At 44.6% G+C, this 19,606-nt stretch overlaps 1 long non-coding RNA gene across 2 annotated transcripts in view; it reads right to left on the reverse strand.

The window, feature by feature from the left end:
* Window positions 1-19,164, reverse strand: part of LOC131913338 (uncharacterized) — a 33,054-nt gene extending 13,890 nt beyond the window's left edge. For both annotated transcript variants that reach the window (XR_009379867.1, XR_009379869.1), the window contains exons 1-2: window positions 19,069-19,164; window positions 13,765-13,927 (exon numbers count right to left, since the gene is read on the reverse strand). This is a non-coding gene — a long non-coding RNA (uncharacterized LOC131913338). The remainder of the gene's footprint in view (window positions 1-13,764; window positions 13,928-19,068) is intronic.
* Window positions 19,165-19,606: the final 442 nt, after the last annotated feature.

Below are 19,606 nucleotides of genomic sequence, written 5' to 3' on the forward strand. Positions count from 1 at the left end.
CAGATGGCTACAGTGAGGTACCCTGAGAATGAGGCTTTGTCAGGGACAAGGACAGAATCTCTAATTAGTGGAAAAATACAGACCCCGGGTAAGACAGGGAACTAGATCATCTTACAGTCAGGTTGCCTAGCAACAGGACATTGAGTCAGAGCCCTTGACCCTTTCATCCTGTAAACATCCTATACAAACATCCTGTTAGCTTGCCCCACCCTATGCAGATGACAGCTTCTTGCTCCCCCCCACCCTGCAGGAACTATATAAACCCCCCTGGAGAAAAATAAAGTTGCACCTTGATCAGAATCTTGACTTGGTGCGTTTTCTTTGTGTCTCCTGTCTCTATCATTCTGTCCTTAGGGTGGTTGGGAACCCGTTGAAGCCTTGCTAGCCGGGGCAAGGCTTGGCCTAAGCCAACATGGTGCCTTGTCCTTTGGCAAGTGACCCTGGGGCTCATTGAGACTGAGGGAGAGATGCACCTCCTTGAGACATAAAACTGAGGTAAAAAGAGAGAGAACAATAGGAGGCCTTCAGCCATGAAAAATTCCCTGAGCAGAGAAAGAGGCATTCCCTGAGCTGGGGGGGGGGGGAAGGGGAAGGGGGCGGGGCTTGGGCCTTGAAAGAAGAGTGTTTAGAGCACCGTGGGCTAATGGCAGCCATATCTGTAAGCACGCAGCTAATCAATGCACAGCAAACTGATATTCAAGGCAGAAATACCAGAGAAGACTATCCCTGTGACTTTCCAAATGTCCATGTTAATTTCAGTGAATGTTTGTGGGGTCACTGGCAATGCATTTGCTGAGTACAAAACCATCTGCTAATGGTATCAAGTTTGGGTACTCATTCAAATTAACTAATGAAGTAACTCATGAAAAAATCAATGGTGAATCTTTTTTCTTGAGACAGGGTCTCAAGGAAGCCAGGCTGGCCTTGAACTCTCTAAATAGTCAAAAGGTGGCTTTAAACTGCTGGTTGTACTGCCTCCACTTCTCAAGTGCTGGTAGGTGGGTATCATCACACCTGGCTTGTGGGGTGCTGGGGATCGAACTCAGGGCCATGTGCATATTAGGCAATCCTCTGGTGACTGAGCTACCTCCCCACTCCTGGTCAAGGAATTTTTGATCAGAAGTTTTGTATGATAAGATCTCTCAAGACTGAGTGCTCACGGACGGTTGTTAAAGGCAAACACGAGCCCTGGCCCCTTTCCTGTTTGTAGTCTGCTCCATTCACCTTTTGCCTACAGTTTCCCTGAAATCAGCCCTGACCACAAGTCTCATTGCCCACAATGACTCCACATACAATGGTGATCACATGGCAGTATTTCGACACGGGGGATGCATTGACTTTCGTGTTCTGACATTGGCTGTTGAGCTCATTGGAGTTTTATGGTAGTATCTCATACTGAAAGAGATCAATAGGGTGTATGAGACTTGGGCAAGGAGAATCGAGAGTTTCAAGATTTGTTTTAAATGTGTATGTGCATGCATTCATGCCTTAAGTATGTGCACATGAGTGCAGGTGCCTATAGAGGCCCTTGGATCCCCTGGAGCTGGAGTTACAGATGGTGGGGAGCCATCTGACAGAGGAGCTGAGAACTGAGCCCTGGTCCTCTGCAAGAACATTATGTACTTAACTGCTAAGATCTCTCCCCAGCCCCTATTTTCTCTTTGTTGTTATTATTATTTTGAAGGAGTTTAAAGTCTTCCAACTTTGAATTACATTGCCAGAATTTAAGATGAAATTATGACTTTGTTTGCATTTCTGGTCTACTTTTCAGAATTTCCAACAAGCATCTGAAGGAAGATAAGAATCAAAAATAAGTCAGGGGAGTCTTCAAAGGTGCTTTGTGGGGAAGAAAGGGGGGGCGTCAGGAAAGACTAAGATGGGGAACTGCTCTTCAGAAGGTCTTTATCTAAGACTTTGTAGAGCAGGCTGTGTCCCCTAACAGCCTGCCTCAGGAAGGCTAAACACTAATCAGCGGCAATTAAAAGTTTCACTGGGCACTATTAAAACTTTCAAAGTCAACGGGTTGGAGTAGCAGTGGCAAATGAGTGGCAATGGGGACTGCTAAATAGTCACTGTTTGCAAGATGCATCAGCCGGAGGAGTGTGCAAATTAAAAGATTTCTCCTGTGACACCAAGTCACTGAGAAACTAATTTAATCACATCCCTAAATAATTAGAAGCTCCGTGCATTCATTAAGAACCAAAAATAAGTGCTTGCGCCATGTGCAGGTAAATGACAGCAGGGACGTGCAAAAGTTGTTTTCTAGTTCAGACTCGGAAAAAAAAAAGTGTCATTTTTATTGGTTGAAGAAAAAAAATTCCCTGTAATAATTTTGTGGTTATGCTCTCGTTAGGAGCCACGGGAGAGCTTAAGAAGCCCAGAGCTCTCATAAAGCATCCTGGTATTTCCATTGCCTCCTCAATAACAGTTTTATGATAAAACTAACATAATGAGACATAAAGCCCTTTAGCCCTTCTGCCTGGGGATGCTCGGTGTCATTACACACATTGAGGTTAAGACGAACCGTATACCGAAAGTATCAGGTAGCTGGAGATCTCTAGAGTGTACCCTGGATAGACGTTCAAAGAAGGAAGGCTGCTGGAATCAGGGCATGTCACCATTTAGCCATCCCGCATTGCTCTCTTGCAGTGAGGTGTCGTGTCTGAGGCTGAGCCTCTGACACAGATGCTAAGTTTGAGGCTGTCTTGACCAGAGCTTTGGTTTGACGGAAGAAGAGGTTGCTCTTTCTCTTCACAGACATACACTAAACTTTCCTTATGTTCAAAGTCCCTGAATAAGCCCTGCAGGAGACACAGTTCTGGGCTATTGCCAACACTGACCTCCAGAGTTTGTGCCCAGAGGAGATAAAGCTGGTCCATCACCACAGCAGTGGTGATGGTGTAGACTGGAGTGTACACAGGGGAAGGGAAGCATCACTAAATCCCCTGAAGTTTTCTGAATGAGATTATTAAAAGTTGTTCGAGAGAGGCAGTTGGGAACCAAGGTGGGATGGAGATTGTCTTCAAAAACTAATAATGACTTTTCAAAGCTTTTTCTGTGGGCTGGGGCTTTATGTGGAGCATGGCATTGATGGATGGAGTGTGTGGTTGATATATTGTGCACCCCAATAAACTTATCTGGGGGTCAGAGAACAGAACAGCCACTATATTTAACATAGAGGTTAGGCAGTGGTAGTATACGCCTTTAATCCTAGCATTCTGGAAGCAGAGATCCAAACTCCAGTGAGTTCAAGGCCACACTGGAAACAGACAGGCATGGTGGCACACACTTTTAATCCCAGGACTTGAGATCTCATGTCTTGCTTGGGAAAGACATATGCCTTTAAACCCAGGAAGTAATGGCAGAAAGCAGAAAAGTATATAAGGTGTGAGGACCAGGAATCAGAGGCTTTTAAGCTTTGAGGCTTTTTAGCAGCAGTTAAGCAAAGACCTTTTTGAGGACTCAGAGGCTTCCAGTCTAAGGAAACAGGAGGCTGAGGAGTTCAGTCTGGAGATTCGTGAAGTTGATGAGGCGAGGTTAGCTGTGGCTTCTTCTGTCTCTCTGATCTTTTGGATTTCACCCCAATATCTGCCTCCGGGTTTTTGGGGTTTTTTTATTAATAAGACCATATAACAATTCATCTTACAAGAGTGCTCTTTCTTCTTCCAAAATAGTTCTATCTATAATACAACAAAGAGCCACAGGCCACAAAACACAGCTTAAAGCCAATGCTTGTAGTGCCCCAAACCAGGTTAAAATAATAGAACATGGCAGGACTTTGAAGGACCCCATCTCGGTCACTGCCCATCCCCTGTTTGGTGCAAAAGGACCCACGTTCCTGCCCACTTCCCCCCTGTAACATCCACTACCCTCACCACTACCCCCCAACCCCCATGGGCTCTGCGGTCCCTCAAACACCTTTCATCAGCCTCTGCTGACATTCTTTCCCTCCTAAACATCTTCTCACACTCCCTTTCTGCTGCAGCTGAAATCGCCTTTAACTAGAAAACATCAAAGAGCCGTTCAAAGCATCCTCCATATGAAGCTCTTTTGAGCATGCTCACTGCTCGCCAAGTGATGAATGGGCAGAAGCTTACAGAAGAGGAATGTTACCGGGAGTGAGCCAGGTTCTCCGACTCTCCATGAGTGGTCAACCACTGCTGGACTGTCCAACCCAAATCATGCAAGATGGCTTAATAAACCCCCCTTGTAACGTATAGTCATTCTATCAGCCCTGTTCCTCTAGGGAACCCTGCGTGATACAGGTCTCTTATTCAGTAATGATTTTTCCCCTTTTTTGGGGGGAGGGGCATGGGGGAAGGATGTTGGCAGGGGTCAGGATCTTGCTATGCAGCCCAAGTTGGCTTCAAACTCTGTATCCTCCTGACTCAGGTACTGAAATAGAGATGTGTACCACCATGCCTGGCAAACTGATGGATGCTCCTACTAAATAAAGACTAAACAATGGCATTTCAAATAAATGTTAAAAATATGTTTACATGGATTTTTGTTGATATTTTGAGGATAGGGTCTATCTAGCCTAGGCTAGCCTTGAACTTGCAATCCTCCTGCCTCAGTCACTTGACTATTGGGATTACAGGCATGTGTCAACTATCTTTTTAGATTTTAAGTTATTATTTTATATTATGTGTATGGGTGTCTTACCTGTATGTGTGTTGGCACGACATGCATGCTGTGACCATATAGGACAGAAGAGGGTGTCAGGTAACTTGGGACTTGAGTTACAAATGGTTGTGAGCCACCATGTGGGTGCTGGAAATTGAACCTGGGTCCTCTGGAAGAATAGCCAGTTCTCTTAACTGCTGAGCCATCTCTCCAGGCCCATTAGTGTTGCGATCACCAGGCATTCATGTGGTGCACAGATATACATGCAGTTAAAATACCCATAGACACAAAAATGATAAAATAATAAAAATAAAATTCTAAAAAGAATCTATAGCAATAATTTGGTTTCTAAAAGATGATAGAGAGTGTCCCCTTTGCATCTCAGTTTGGTCTCTATTGAAGCCTCATACGTTACAATGAGTAAAACGAGGAAGTATTGTAATGCATATTTAATAGTTTCAAACCAACAAACCTTTTCCAGGTCCATTACATATTAGGAATGCCTATGTTACTGCTCCGATAGTAGTAGTGATTGACAGGTGTCTGGAGTGCTTTAACCTACTAGAGATGCAGAGGAGGAGGCGAAAGGTGGAAGGAAGGGGAAGATCGGAATGTAACAGAGAGGGTGCATAAAATCAGAATAATTACATGGATGTTGGAAATGTTGTAACGAAATACTTACTTTGTACAACTTTGGAAGGCTTTTTCCCCTTGTTTCTGAAGGAAAGATTTGACTCACAGTTTCAATTTAGTCCCTCACAGATGAACAATTAACATATGTTAATAAGATAAATAAAGCAACCAGGAAATAAGAGTACAAGTCCTTCAATGGATGTGTGACATGCCAAACCACTAATGTCTGTTCTGTGACTTAAGAAGATAAATAGGAATTATCTAAGAAGGCAAAAGCACACATCTGGGAAAAAGGAAAAGACCCAGAAGTTACGGGAGCTTCATGAAAGCCAAGATGGGAAGAAATTCAAAGTACCATGCTTCTGCAACTGGCAGAAGTGCAGAAAGTGGGGGCTGGAGAAATGGCTCAGTGTGAAGAATGCATGCTGTGTGTGTGGAGGACCCTAGTTCAGTTCCCAGCATGCACAGCTGGTGGCTTACAATTACCTGTAACACCAGCTCCAGGGGATGGACACCGTTTCCTAGCCCCCAAACACACTGCATTCTTCTGCACCTAACCCACACAGGGACATATACATATGCACATAATTAAAAATGAAATCTTGGGCTGGGTGGTGGTGGCGCACGCCTTTAATTTTAATATCAGCACTCGGGAGGCAGAGGCAAGTGGATCTCTGTGAGTTCGAGACCAGCCTGGTCTACATAGTGAGTTCCAGTAGAGCCAGAGCTACATAGTGAGACCCTGTCTCAAAACACCAAATAAAATGAAATGAAATCTTTTTTTTTTTTTTTTTTTTGAGAAGACATTTTCAAGACAAAAGCGCAGAAATGTGGAAAGGAAGAAATGTGTTGTGAGTTAAAGAAAGGCCTGGGAAACAAATTAGTGAGGAAGGCTGATGCCAGACTCCATGATATTTAATAGCCAATGGGTTGAATGAATTGTTGATTTGGATTACTGCGTAGATATCGAAAGAGAGCTGAGCTGGGTTCCTAAGAAAGTAAAGGAGAAGGAAAAACCAAAACCAAACCAAAACAAACAAGAAAACCAACAACAACAGAACATAAAACCAACCAACCAAACAAACAAAACCGAGGGAAAAGCACAGACCAGACAAAAAATGAGTCCTTGAGTCAAATAAAATAGATTGTTGTTTTTGTTTTATGGTTTTTGTTGTTGTGAAAATAAAAGGAACTTAAGAGAGGAGAAGAAAACTCTAAGGACGAGGCTGGCGAAGCAGTTCAATAATTAGGAACCCAGGCTGCTCCTGCAGAGGACCGTGGTTCAGGTCCCAGATACCACACCGTGGCTCACAACCACCTGCTCCAGTTCCAGGGACTCAGCTGCCTTCTTCTGGTCTCTTTGGGTATCAGGCACGAACGTGCAGCACTGACATATGGAGAGGCGAGCATTCATAGACACAAAATTTAAAACAATTTTTTTTTAAATATTAAGAGGGACCTGTAGAGGGATCTCAGACAAGGAACCCAAATTAAACTCTGGATCAACAGTAAGAGGGAGACTGGTCAGGAAAAAGAAGGGGGCTGGTAGAGTGAAAGAGAGGCAAGAAAGAGTAAAGGGATGAAAAAGTAGTGTTCCAGGGCTGGAGAGATGGCTCAGCGGTTAAGAGCATTAGCTGTTCTTCCAGAGGTCCTGAGTTCATTTCCCAGCACCCACATGGTGACTCACAACCATCCGTAGTGAGATCTGGCATACATGCAGACAGAACACTGTATACCTAATAAATAAGTAAATCTTAAAAAAGAAAGAAAGAAAGAAAGAAAGAAAGAAAGAAAGAAAGAAAGAAAGAAAGAAAGAAAGAAAAAGTAGTGTTCTCTTAAAACACCGATAAAGCTTCCCATGAGTGTGTTCACACTGTGGAAGTGTTGGCCACCACAGAACTACTTAAACTGGGGACCTTCTAAACGGTGGCGGAGATCCAGCTTAGTCAGGAACCGATGAGCATGGGCTGAGACAGAGCGGCAGCTTTCCCGGTGCCTTCTCTGCTCCTACTGATGCACTAGCCCTCTGGGGATGTACGAACTTTTGTTAGATGTACTTGGTTATGTTATGAACTTGATTTTGAAGTCACTGTAACAGAAACTGTGTTCTTGGGGTGATTTGCCAATGTTTCAGATAAGAAGTTGGGTAGCTCCCCATACTGTGTTTGTGGTGTGGGCTCAGCAAACATGCCTGAGGCTCCTTTTTTGGACCCTCTGTGTGTATAGATGGTGCCTTTTTCAGTATTTCTCAGCACCACAGCCCATAAGGCTTTCAGGAGAGTTTGTCAGAATCACAAGCACACAGGAAACGCAAACACCTGTTCCTCCGCCTTCAGATCCTCTGAAGACAAAGTTACAACTCTCTCCTGCTAGGAGACAAAAGCACGGGTTTTTCTTTCTGTGGAGCTTTCAAACCTAGCCTGTCTTCTCTGGTTCCTACCATCTACCCATCTTGGGACACTGAATGAAGTGTAGGGAAAACAGTGTAACCTTGGTTTTACCTGACTTGAAATTTCTAATATTTTTTCTTCCCTCATATCTGAATTTAATGTTCCTCATTATGCTCTATGTGTTCAGTTGGAAGCTCCACCTCAGCCCTCTCCTCCCTCTCCCAACCCTGCCCATCTCAGAAAGCCGGCATGTGGAGGCTCCTCCCCCCCACCCCCCTTACCCCCCCACCCCCCCCACCCCCCACCCCCCACCCCCACCCCCCCCCACCCCCGAGCTGCTCAAGAACTTGCCTACAGGGTATTTAAGCTCCGGTCCCTGTAATGGACCTGCCCTGTGATTTCTCCTCCTCCCTCCCCCGCCTCACTTCTGGGGGGCTTGAGAGTCACCTGAGAGTGCCTCACTCAGATTAAACCTGGTCTTTTAATTCGGCTTGATTTGGCTTACTGCATAGGCAGGGAAATCTACCACGGGGATCCTAAAATACTTACCAATATGGTCTGAAGAATAATATGATAACCAGATTGTATATTTCAAATGAGTGAGTTTGTTAAGTATATAGCAAGCCACATTAAAAGAATAAATAGCAAATAATTGATAGACAGATAGCAAAGTATTTTCAGATCAGGTACTCAAATCATCCATCACAAACGGACTGGGGAAGCCCCTTTAAGGCAGTCAGCTGGCACTCCCAATTGAGTCCCAAGCAGAACAGAATGTCCCCTCCATTGAGGCTTCTGATTAAAAGAACAAATAGCAACAGTTAGCAATGGCATCATCAAATCTGGCATTCACGGCGTCCAGAAGATGCCCCACAGGAAGCTGAGGCAGTCAGCTGACCTTTGCGATCGGGTTCTCCCCATGGCTGAACTTCCAGCTTCCCATCATAGCATCTTCCATCGCGGATGAACAGTAGTAGCGTCTATTAGAAATGGCTCACCTTCTAGCTGTTCTCAATGTTCTACCCTTGGGCTGCTCTGTCTTCTCTGTCATGGAGTTAGAGGAGAAAGCATGGGGCCTGGGTGGTTAAGGATGAGCAAAGGCATCTCAGGACACTCCAGGAAGCCCCTGTGAGTGCACTGGGCAACTCCGCAGATAAGTATGTAAAGAAGCCTTGAAGAATGCTTGACACAATGTGCTTGGGTCTGCCCAATGGGTGGGGACAACCTCATTTCCAGAGCCAGTTTCTCACTGAGCTCAAACAACACATGATAATATACCAACAGAATCCACTTAACACTTGCCAAAAAGCCAGAATCGTTGGGAAAAATACTAACAGGGTAGTGATTGCTTTCTTGAAATTATCTTCTTGGCAAAGGAAGAGGGATACAATTTGAGGAGCTAGTTCTTAAGATGGAAAAGCTTGGGCAGGGTGCAGTATAAGGAAGGTTGAAAACTTACTTACTTCTTAAGAAAGGGCTTCCCTTTCAGAATCTGCACCACACCTGCCTTGTCTGAGTGCCAGACTCTTCAGCGAAGTGGATCCCAAATCCACACAGCGGGTGAACCTGTTCTGTGATCAGCCTTTTGCAAAGAAGAAGACTTACAAGCAGCATCTAACCACAGCACCTTCCCTGCATCACGGGCACTCCCTTTTCTCGGCATCCTAAGGGGAAAGCATGGGGCCAGGGCGGTTAAGGATGAGCAAAGGCATCTCAGGACGCTCCAGGAAGCCCCTGTGAGTGCACTGGGCCACTCCGCAGGTAAGTATGGAAAGTATTAATTCTAAATGATAAAGTAAGTCACTGTGAAATAGAAGACGCCTCAGCAATTAAAGTGCTTGCTTCTCTCTCAGAAGATCTGGGTTTAGCTGCCATCCACATTCGGCAGCTTGCAACTACCTGTAAATCTGTAACTCCAGCACCAGGGGGTCTGATTCTCTCTTCTGGCTTCTGAACAGGCACCCACATATACCCCACCCCCACTCCTCTCTCTCTCTCTCTCTCTCTCTCTCTCTCTCTCTCTCTCTCTCTCTCTCTCTCTCTCACACACACACACACACACACACACACACACACACACACACACACACGAATAAAACTAAAATATTAAAAATACACAGTTCTTTGGTATACATACAATTTTACCATTTATTAAAGATGAAAGCAACTTTGCATATAAAAATGAGAAGTTCCATGGTGTTGTTGTTAGGGTCTTGAAGAAGCCTCACAAAAGGCCACCATCCACATATGCAATCAACAAGAACGTTTTTATTCCAGCATGCTGGGGCCTGCCATCCCACACAAAGGCAAGATGGCGAGGACCCTGAAAGGAATGTGTGGTCTCCTTTTAAGCATAGCCAAGAGGAGGTCCTAAGGCAGTTAGGTCATTTTAGATATGATTGACTTAAGCAAGTGGCAACTATATTAGTACGTTTTAGTCGGCCAGGACTAGTCAGGGGTTGGTCAGGGCTACAGTTTTCCATCTGGGGGCAGGCTTGGATAAGCCCCAGGCTTTGTCCTTGAGCTGCTGTGGAGGCTGAATGGTCTAGTATGCACTGACTGTGGGGGATGGTTCAATGGCCAGGCTTAGTGCACCCTATCTGCCTTGTCCCTGTGGTCAGGGGCAACAGTGATTAATTGCCCTTTGTTTGTGGCTCTTTCAGAAACTGCTCAGTCTCAGGAAACTGAGATTGAGGCGTGTTCTCTGAGAGAAGACTGAGCGGCCTGTTATGGCATCCACTCGGTCCTCTCAGTTGTGTGGCAAACTTTTCCTGAGGAGATGCCACACACACATCTACTCAACCCAGACAGGCAGCCCATGACAGACCACAGTCCAGGTTGGTGAACCAGTGAGTTTTATTGGGGTTACATACTCCTGTAAGAATGGGGTATGGGTCAAGGTTACTTACAGGAGAAGAAATGACTAAATGACAGCTGTATCACCTTGAGCCCACACTGGAATGGGTGACAGCTCACAAAAACTGGAAACCTGGAGCACACTACAGTCTGCAGGTAGCTCAGTAGGCTGGATTGTGCTCCTTCCAAGTGACTCAGTTGGTCTAAACCTCTTCCAGGCAGTGCATCTGGTTTCTGCTTTTTCCAGGCAGGTGGTCTGATCTGGTCTTCTTTGCAGCTTGGCTTGTCTGAAAGTCACACTCGGGCAGTTTTATTGCTCACTCTGGCAGGGAGGGGCCTAGTGAATCTGGCCATTTTCAGGGACTTCCTAGAGCTATGTGGAGTTGGTTTCTTCCCTGATTAAAGAGCTCCAGGCAGATGGAATGTTTCAATCTTTGTAGGAAACTGTCCCACAACACATGGAAAGGGAACTCCAAAAAAAGAGCTTCAGAAAAGAAACAGTGTCAGTTCATCAAGAAAGAGGTCTTCTTCCCTGATGAAATGGAAATATATTTAATTGTCTTTTCCTGTATTAGAGAAAGGTAACCATTTTCAATAGACAGCGGCCAGTGTTCAAGTCCAATTCAGCCAAGTATGACTGGTTCTTAAACTCATTCTACTAATTCTACAAAAATTCTTTTGAATGTGGTTTTTTGTCTTCTGAAAGTTTGCCTAATTAACCAATAGAATGAATAAATTGTTGTTTAGTGAGTAAAAACTAAAAGAAAAGGGCCGGGCAGTGGTGGCGCACGCCTTTGATCCCAGCACTCGGGAGGCAGAGGCAGGCGGATCTCTGTAAATTCGAGGCCAGCCTGGGCTACAGAGTGAGATCCAGGACAGGCTCCAAAGCTACACAGAGAAACCCTGTCTCGAAAAACAAAAAAACAAAAAAACAAACAAACAAAAAAAAAAAAACTAAAAGAAAAGGGAAATATTCTTACTTTGAAACTAGTGATGGTTAATGGATGTGGATGGCTAACTTTATATAAGGTTTAAAATTTCTGTGCTTAAGAGAACTATAGAGCAAAACTGGACTGCAAAATGGTAAGAGCTGCTAAGGGTTAATTTTTGTAATTGCCTGGTCTCGTACAAAAACTGCTGTTTCTGGCCGGGCGGTGGTGGCGCACGCCTTTAATCCCAGCACTCGGGAGGCAGAGCCAGGCGGATCTCTGTGAGTTCAAGGCCAGCCTGGTCTCCAAAGCGAGTTCCAGGAAAGGCGCAAAGCTACACAGAGAAACCCTGTCTCGAAAAACCACAAAAAAAAAAAAAAAAAAAAACTGCTGTTTCTGCTTCTGTAAACAAAAGCTTGCTTTGCAGGAGATGACCTGCTTGCACTGCACAGAATGTAACTTTGTGTTTTTTGTCTTAGAAAGCCCCTAACTGAGGTGGCTGGGCGCTGCAGTTGGGAATCCAGAGTCCTGGGTGTAGACCTGGTGCTAGTAACTGAATAAAAGCCTCTTCTTCATTTAAATTTTCCATGGTCAGACTGGTGAATCTCTGAACGACCCCAGACCCGTAACACTGGAGATGAGAAACCGGTTGAGAGACATTTATTTCGGAAGTGGTTGCTAGGATGCCAGGTGCTGGGTTACAAATAGCTATGAATTTATTCTTACGGTGGTCTGGACTTCGTAGGTCACAGCAACACAACTTCTGAATGTATTAAAAGTCACTGGGTCACATACCTTAAAGGGACAAATTCACGGTATCTGAATTGAGATATATCTCCATCGTTTTTTGTTGTTGCTGTTGTTGTTTTTTTTCCAGAAGAACAGTTTACTCCTGAATTTGAATTAAGTAGAGAGACACTGAAGCTAATCAGTTGCTTGATGACTTTATTTGTTTGGTCTAGGCCGTTTGCTAGCTGGTATGGTCTGTCAACCCAACCTGCCCGATTAGCTCCGGTCAGAGAAGAGTTCACTTTCTGCCTTGCCCACCTGTTAGACCTGGATGCTGTTATGGCTGAGCCTGGCTCTTTTTTTTTCCTTTTTTTTTTTTTTTTTTTTGGTTTTTCGAGACAGGGTTTCTCTGTGTAGCTTTGCGCCTTTCCTGGGACTCACTTGGTAGTCCAGGCTGGCCTTGAACTCACAGAGATCCGCCTGGCTCTGCCTCCCGAGTGCTGGGATTAAAGGCGTGCGCCACCACCGCCCGGCCAAGCCTGGCTCTTTTTTCTTGCACTTGTAAATACGCATTGAGGCTCTCAGATAACATACAGAGCCAATAAACATAATGAATAGATTAATAATAAAATCAAATCATGAAAGGAAAAGAGCAAATGACTGGCGTGCACTGTTGTCAGAGCAAATTCACCCAAGTAAGAGAAACAGCCTGTGAAGTTGGCTGCTGAGGAACGGCAATTTATTTAGAGAGCAGCAACTGCCATTCCAGAATGGATTATCTTCTGATAAAAGTGATGAATATGGATGTATAAAAGCACGGGGAGGGGGGAGCTGGCTAAAGATTGCACCCAAGATAACTCAATTGATTCCGGTCAGAACTGCATTGCTGAGATGACTCAGCAGGACGGGCTGGGCACTTGCTTGTCTGTAACAACCTATAAGACCCAGGAAAGATGTGGTCTAGGAGGATTTAGGATGGAGAGATTTTCATATCGCTCCATCACTAAAGTGTTTTATCAACCTACCACAGTGATTATGTTCCTTTGACTAAAAAAAGAGAATTCGAGGCCAGGATCTCCATGAAGAACAAAAGAGCCGTACCTACTGTCTCCTCAGAAAGTTGAAACCACAGTAAACAAGAGTGCCCCGCCCTCAAAGCCTTTTCTGCCCTCTTTCCAAGCACCAGTGAAATGAAGAGGCACCAGTGGAACTGTGAGCCATGGGTGAGGGCACAAGAGAGCTGCTTTAATTCAAAAGTTCAAAGTCTCCCAAAGGTCTTTGGGCTTTCGCCCCTGGATGGCTCTATTGGAAACTAGGAAACATTCAGGAGGCAGGGTCTAGGGTGCTCCTTAGCACCCCTTCTGTTTGCTTTGTGGATGATGACGTAAGCACTTTCCTCGTCCATGCATGCCCACCACCTGTGCCCTTTTTGTCTGAAGCCCAAAGCAAGAGAGCCCACTCACTGTCTCAGCTGAAAACCTCCAGAACCATAACTCCAGCCTTTCCCTTCCGAAGTTAGCTGTCTCTTGCATTTTGCATTATTGATGGAAAGCTGAGTGACACAGAAGCCATCCCTATATTTCTAGTAGAGGCCAACTCACCTTGAATAACACCAGGCAGGGGCTGTGAAATTGCTGAGCGGGACAGAATAAGGTTTTGAACCCAGGTATATTCAAGTCCTGATAATTATTTCACCTTGGGCAGGCTTATCAGCTTTCCAAGCCTCAGCTTCATCACCTGCACGCAGGGACATTCTTGGTTGCTCTACAAGAACACAAAACGCTAAATGAGGTCTGAGTTCGTGGCACAGAGGGCAAGGTGGTGTTACTGTCTCCTCTGAAGTATTCCACCTATTGCATGGGGGTAGGGGTGATTTAGCCACCAGCTCAGAACAACCAAAGATAACTCCACATAACCAGAATATAAACGAGCTCTCTGCTGTAATTTTAGACTGTATTTGGAAAATGTAGACTAATATTGAATTCATGAGTTAATGTTCTTTCTGGAATTCACTTCCTGTGAATTGTGTGAACAACCCACAATTAATCCAAGTGACCTTTTCATTTAAAACTCACTGTTAAACCGCAACACCCCCTGCCACACAGTGGTGTCGGCCTTCCACTGACTGTCCTTGTGCCCTTCAGATTTCAGGGGGGATGTAAGAATGGTGGCAAGAAAGAGACTCTTGGCCAGCCAGCCATTCTGCTCGTAGGATGGTCGTGGTTACAGAGGTCATTGGTTTATTTTGTAAGGACAGATCCACAATTGATTGGCTGGCTGGCTCAGCAGCATCCTTCCATATTAACGACATCTTGCAGTTGGATGGGAAAATTAACAATAGGAAGCAAAAGAAATGCCCCAACATACTCGCAATAGTGTGTCTCTCTGGCTTTCTCCTTGGAGACTGTGGTAGAATGCAATTACTGATGGTGTTTCTTGTTAAGTATCCCTAAAGTTTCAATTTGCATTTTTAAAAGGTTTGTCTTATAAGAAAAGGTGTAGCAAGACCTGTATAAGAATAAGCCAGTCAACATTCTAGCATAGAATGGGGAGGGGTTCACAAGCCCCCACCTGTAACTGAGGAGCTGTGGACAGACAGCTGGCTGCTTCTGGGGTGGGGAGAGTCAGTTTTCTTTAAGGGTGTGGCTCTGGTGGTGAACCATGCTGCAGTGGATGGCCCCACACTCAGGAGTATATGCACGGCACAATTTAGACTTAATATTTGTAGTATGAATTCTAATTGGTTTTAATAACAAAAACCTGGAGTCAGATATAGAGGTAAATGCTGAAAGATCAGAGAAGCAGAGCAGCCAGCCACTAGAAAGACTTCTTACCTCCCGGAATCCTCGCCTGAAAGAGCCAAGCTCCTTTCTCCACCCCGCCTTATCACTTTCTCTCTCTGCCCAGCCATATCACTTCTTTCTCCTAAGTGGTGAGATTAAAGATGTGTACCTCCCAAGTAATGGCATCAAAGGCATCAGATCCCAAGTGCTGGGATTAAAGGTGTGTGCCACCACTGCCTGGCCTCTAGTGGCTAGCTTCACACTCTGATCTCCAGACAAGCTTTATTTGTTAGAGCACACACAAAATATCACCACAGTTATTTTAAAAAGAAAACACAAAATTGGAGTGGTAGGAAGGTGGGGGTGGATAGAAGTTAGGGGGAAGAGTTGAGGATAAATATGAGCAAAACACATTGTATGAGATTCTCAAGCATTTAATAAAAAATATTATATTGAGGATAATACGTGCACAGTTCCTTTCAGTGGAAGTTCCTCCCCTTCACCAACTTTGTGGAGCAGCTGTTGGAGAGAAGTTATTTCTCCTAAACTCCAGGCTCCCCGGTGAGGAGAGGCTGTTTGGGAAGAGAAACAGCTCCCACTCTTTCCCCGAAAGGATAAAGCATTACTCCTTTATGAAAAAGAAAGTCACAGATTCCTGCCCCTGACGGGGACAGCTAACAAGGCTAATTGTTCTCATTCTCCGGATGCTGTTTATTAGTAAAAGAAACAGCGGGGGAGCCTGAGGGGGAGTCAGAGCAGGCTCTATATTTAGTCTTAAGAGTCAGGCAGGGAAGGAAGGCCTCTGGCTGTGACCAGAGGAAGCTGCCGCAGATGGGCAAACTCTTCTTTTGATACTAAGAGAGTCTGAAACCCGTGTGTGATCCCAGTAAGACAGCCCAGGAATGATGGCAAAATAAGTCAAGATGAGTTAGAAGAAAACCTTTACTGAAAGCAGATGACACCAGTTAGGTGCACCTGAGCGCTGACAGCCGAGGGAGGAAGTTGTGACCACACCTGAGTTTTGACTTGTTGGAATCTTGTATCTTTGGTATCTTCCTTACATCATTTTAAGCAGGTATGTTTACCATTGGCTATTTAAGGAACAAGAGGCGTCGGGATTGTATTTTATTTTCTTGTTGTTGTGTGGAGGGGGAACATGTGTTCTAAAGTGTGCCTGCCATAGCTCCTGTGAGGAGGTCAGAGGGCCACTTTTGGGAGTCTGTTCTTTCTTTCCCCCGTGGGTTCTGAGGATTGATCTCAAGTCAACAGGCTTGTACTGCAAGAGCTTTTCCTGACTGGCTTTTCATGCCAGCACCGTTCCCATTTGTTTATTTAAGCTGGGTTCTCACTATATAACCCTGGCTGGAACTCAGAGGGATCCACCTGCCTCAGTCTCCCAAATGCTGAGATTAAAGGTGTACACCACTGTGCTTGTCCTATTTGTTTTTAGATGAAAAACAGTGCAATCATTTTTAGCTACCTGTTGTCTTGAGGTATTTGTATACTGTGTGAGGATGTGTCACTGTGATTGGTTTAAGAAAGAGTTGAATGGCCAATGGCTAGGCAGGAAGAGGTTAGGCAGGACTTCCGGGGACAAGAATCTGGAAGAAAGAAGAAGGTAGAGTCACCAGCCAGACTCAGAGAAAGCAACATGAACAGTATGGAGAGATGATGTAACAAGCCACACGACAGAATGTAAACTAAAATAAATAGGTTAACTTAAGTTATAAGAGCTAGTGAGACAAGCCTAAGCTAAGGCTGAGCTTTTAATTAATAAGTCTCCATGTCATTATTTGGGAGCTGGCTTGTGGGACAGAGAAAGACTCGTTATAACCTATAATTAGGGTTTTCGGGTTCTTTGGACTGTGAGATAATTATGAAACCGGGGATATGAGGAATGAATGTTTAAGAAAGCAATTGTTATTGCTTTTTCTCTGAAAAAGACTGTTTAGTCCATTTTGTACTGCTATAACAAAATATCCAAGGCCTGGACAGGTATCTAATTAGGGTTATTTGGCTTGTGATTCTTTGGGCTATTGAGTCTAAGTGACAGGCTGCCAGTACTCTGGTGAGGGACCTATGGCTGCATCTCAACATGGCAAAGAAGCAGAATGTGAATGGGGTCCTGCAGATGGGGCCAACATTTAAAATAATCCAGGCTAATGAGAGACCTAACTCCCTCCCAAGAAACAGTGTTAATGCATTTATTTATATAGTGGACTCCCCATGACCTAATTACTTTCTGCTACCTGTCTCTGGAGGGTTTGCCCTGCTCAACACCCATCTGACTGGAGATTGCATACCCTAACCTCAGCAAAGGCTAAGACTGACTCAGAACTCCGTGTTGCTCTCCCTTATTATTTGTTTCTTATTTGGTCCCTTATTATCTCATTTTATTATGGCCTTTCCAGGTTGGAATCTAACCAAAAACATCTTGCTTCATATGAATTCAGTTAATAATATGTACAGAACAAAGAAGAGTGTAGTAGTTTAATGAGAATGGCCTTCATAGGCTCACATGTGAATGCTTTGCCCCTACTTGCTGGAACTGTTTAGGAAGGATTGGGAGGTGTGGCCTTGTTGGAGGAGGTGTGTCACTGCAGGTGGGCTTTGAGGTTTCAAAAGTCCCCACCAGGTTCAGCCTGTCTCTCTCTCTCTCTCTCTCTCTCTCTCTCTCTCTCTCTCTCTCTCTATCTATCTATCTCTATCTCTCTCTCTATCTCTATCTCTATCTCTATCTCTATCTCTATCTCTATCTCTATCTCTATCTCCCTCTCTCTCTCTGCCTCCAACTTTCAAATAAGATGTAATGTAAACTCTCAGCTACTGCTCCAGCACCATGCCTGCCTGCTTGCTGCCATGCTCCACCCCATGATGGTCATGGATTCACCCTCTGAAACCGTAACCAAGCCCCCAATTAAATGCTTTCTTCTAAAAGTTGCTTAGGTCATGGTGTTCTCTTCACAGCAGTAGAACAGTAACTAAGATGGAAGCCAGTAGGATTTGGGGTGAGCTGTAAAATCATAAAAAAGGAAATGGGGAGTTTGGCAAAGCAGAGCTCAGAAGCCGAGCTTTTCTTTGGTGTAGATATGAAGACCCACACAGGAGGAAGGGAAGGGAGGGAGGAAGAGGTCTCATCAGTTCAGACAGCACAAGCTCAGCCACATCAGGCCCTGTCACACCCCTGGACACTTGCTGGGTCTGCCTCATATGTTCAGGTCAGGAGGTAGAGTATCATCTGGAAAACGTCCCAACTTCTATAATGAGCTCATCACAAAACAATGTCTTATTCTTCTGTCACTGCAAGACTCCTTCATGTACTTTTGGCATCTATGTGAAATCCTTTTGTCTCTCAGGAGGTCAAACATAACCTCAAATTATGGAAACTGTAGTCAGTATATTCTAAAGCCTGCTGGAGTAGACTGTTCATTTGCCCCAGAATTTTTTTTTTTTTTTACGTCCTGCCGTGATGACCCTAATATTGTTCCAGTGACAGAATGTGAAGAGAAGGAGACAGCATCCCATCTTCCTACCATATGCCCTGAGAAAGATGCCACAGAAAGAATATCAATGAAGGACACAGTACTGTGACTTAGAAATGCAAACGCAACTGAAGCGCATGGTAATGAGTTAGGGTACCTGACTCAGGAGGGAGTGTTAGAGAACGCTTCCCAGAGTAAGAGATATTTTAAGTCAGACCTAGAAAGTACATGGGAGTGATCAGGTAAAGATTGTCAGACACTGGAAATAAGGGAAAGAACTCCAGTATAGCGTGTGTGCGTGCGTGCGTACATGGGAGGGACTAGGTAAAGTCTCAGTTCCTCAGGGCACCCCCAGTTCCCCATTTAATCTCAGGAAAGGGAGACCCCCATCCAGCTAGTCATGATTGAGCCCCGTCCCTCAGGAGGCTGAGGCTGGAGGATCCCATATTTAAGGCCAGCCTGATGTACATGGTGAGATCTGTCTCAAAATAAAAACAATTCTTAAAAAAAAACAAACACAAAAATGAAACACATAAAAGTAGTAAGGAGTCCATCCCACTTAAAGGAAAGAGGCAGGGCAATGGGAGGGAGAGGGGGAATAATTGAAGGGGAAAGGGGAAAATATGACTATTGAACTCACGTGTGAAAATGTCATGAAACCCATTATTTTATACAGATAGCATATGCTGATGGTTTTTTTGAGAATATTATAATTTGTGTCTTTGTTGCCATGAAAACATTCTCTGTTGCTAGGATAACATTCTCTGTTGTGAGGATAACATTCTCTGATAAAAGCAACTTAAGGGAGAAAGGTTCATCCTAGCTTACAGTCAGTCAGGAAGGTGGAGCCACACGGTACAAACGGGACAACTGGAAGTGTACTTCTGTGGTCAGGGGTGCTGTCCAAGGAGCGTCCCAGGAGCTAACACCAGTGATCTGGAGGCAATGTGCTTTGAGGATACAGGGCAATGGTAGAGTCCTGCTGGGATCTATGGAATTAGCTAACTCCTGGCCAGGTGTTCTTGATGAGGCATCTCAGACATCTAATGGCTGTTTAAAGGAAATCAGTGTGGAGAATTTTTTTTTAAGCAAACTAAAAATAGAATTATGGTAGGATTCAGCTATGCCAGTATTATGGATATATCTAAAGGAATCTAAGTCAGCCTTTAACAGAGATC

Source organism: Peromyscus eremicus, chromosome 6 (genome assembly GCF_949786415.1).
Source record: "Peromyscus eremicus chromosome 6, PerEre_H2_v1, whole genome shotgun sequence".
NCBI lineage: Eukaryota > Metazoa > Chordata > Mammalia > Rodentia > Cricetidae > Peromyscus > Peromyscus eremicus.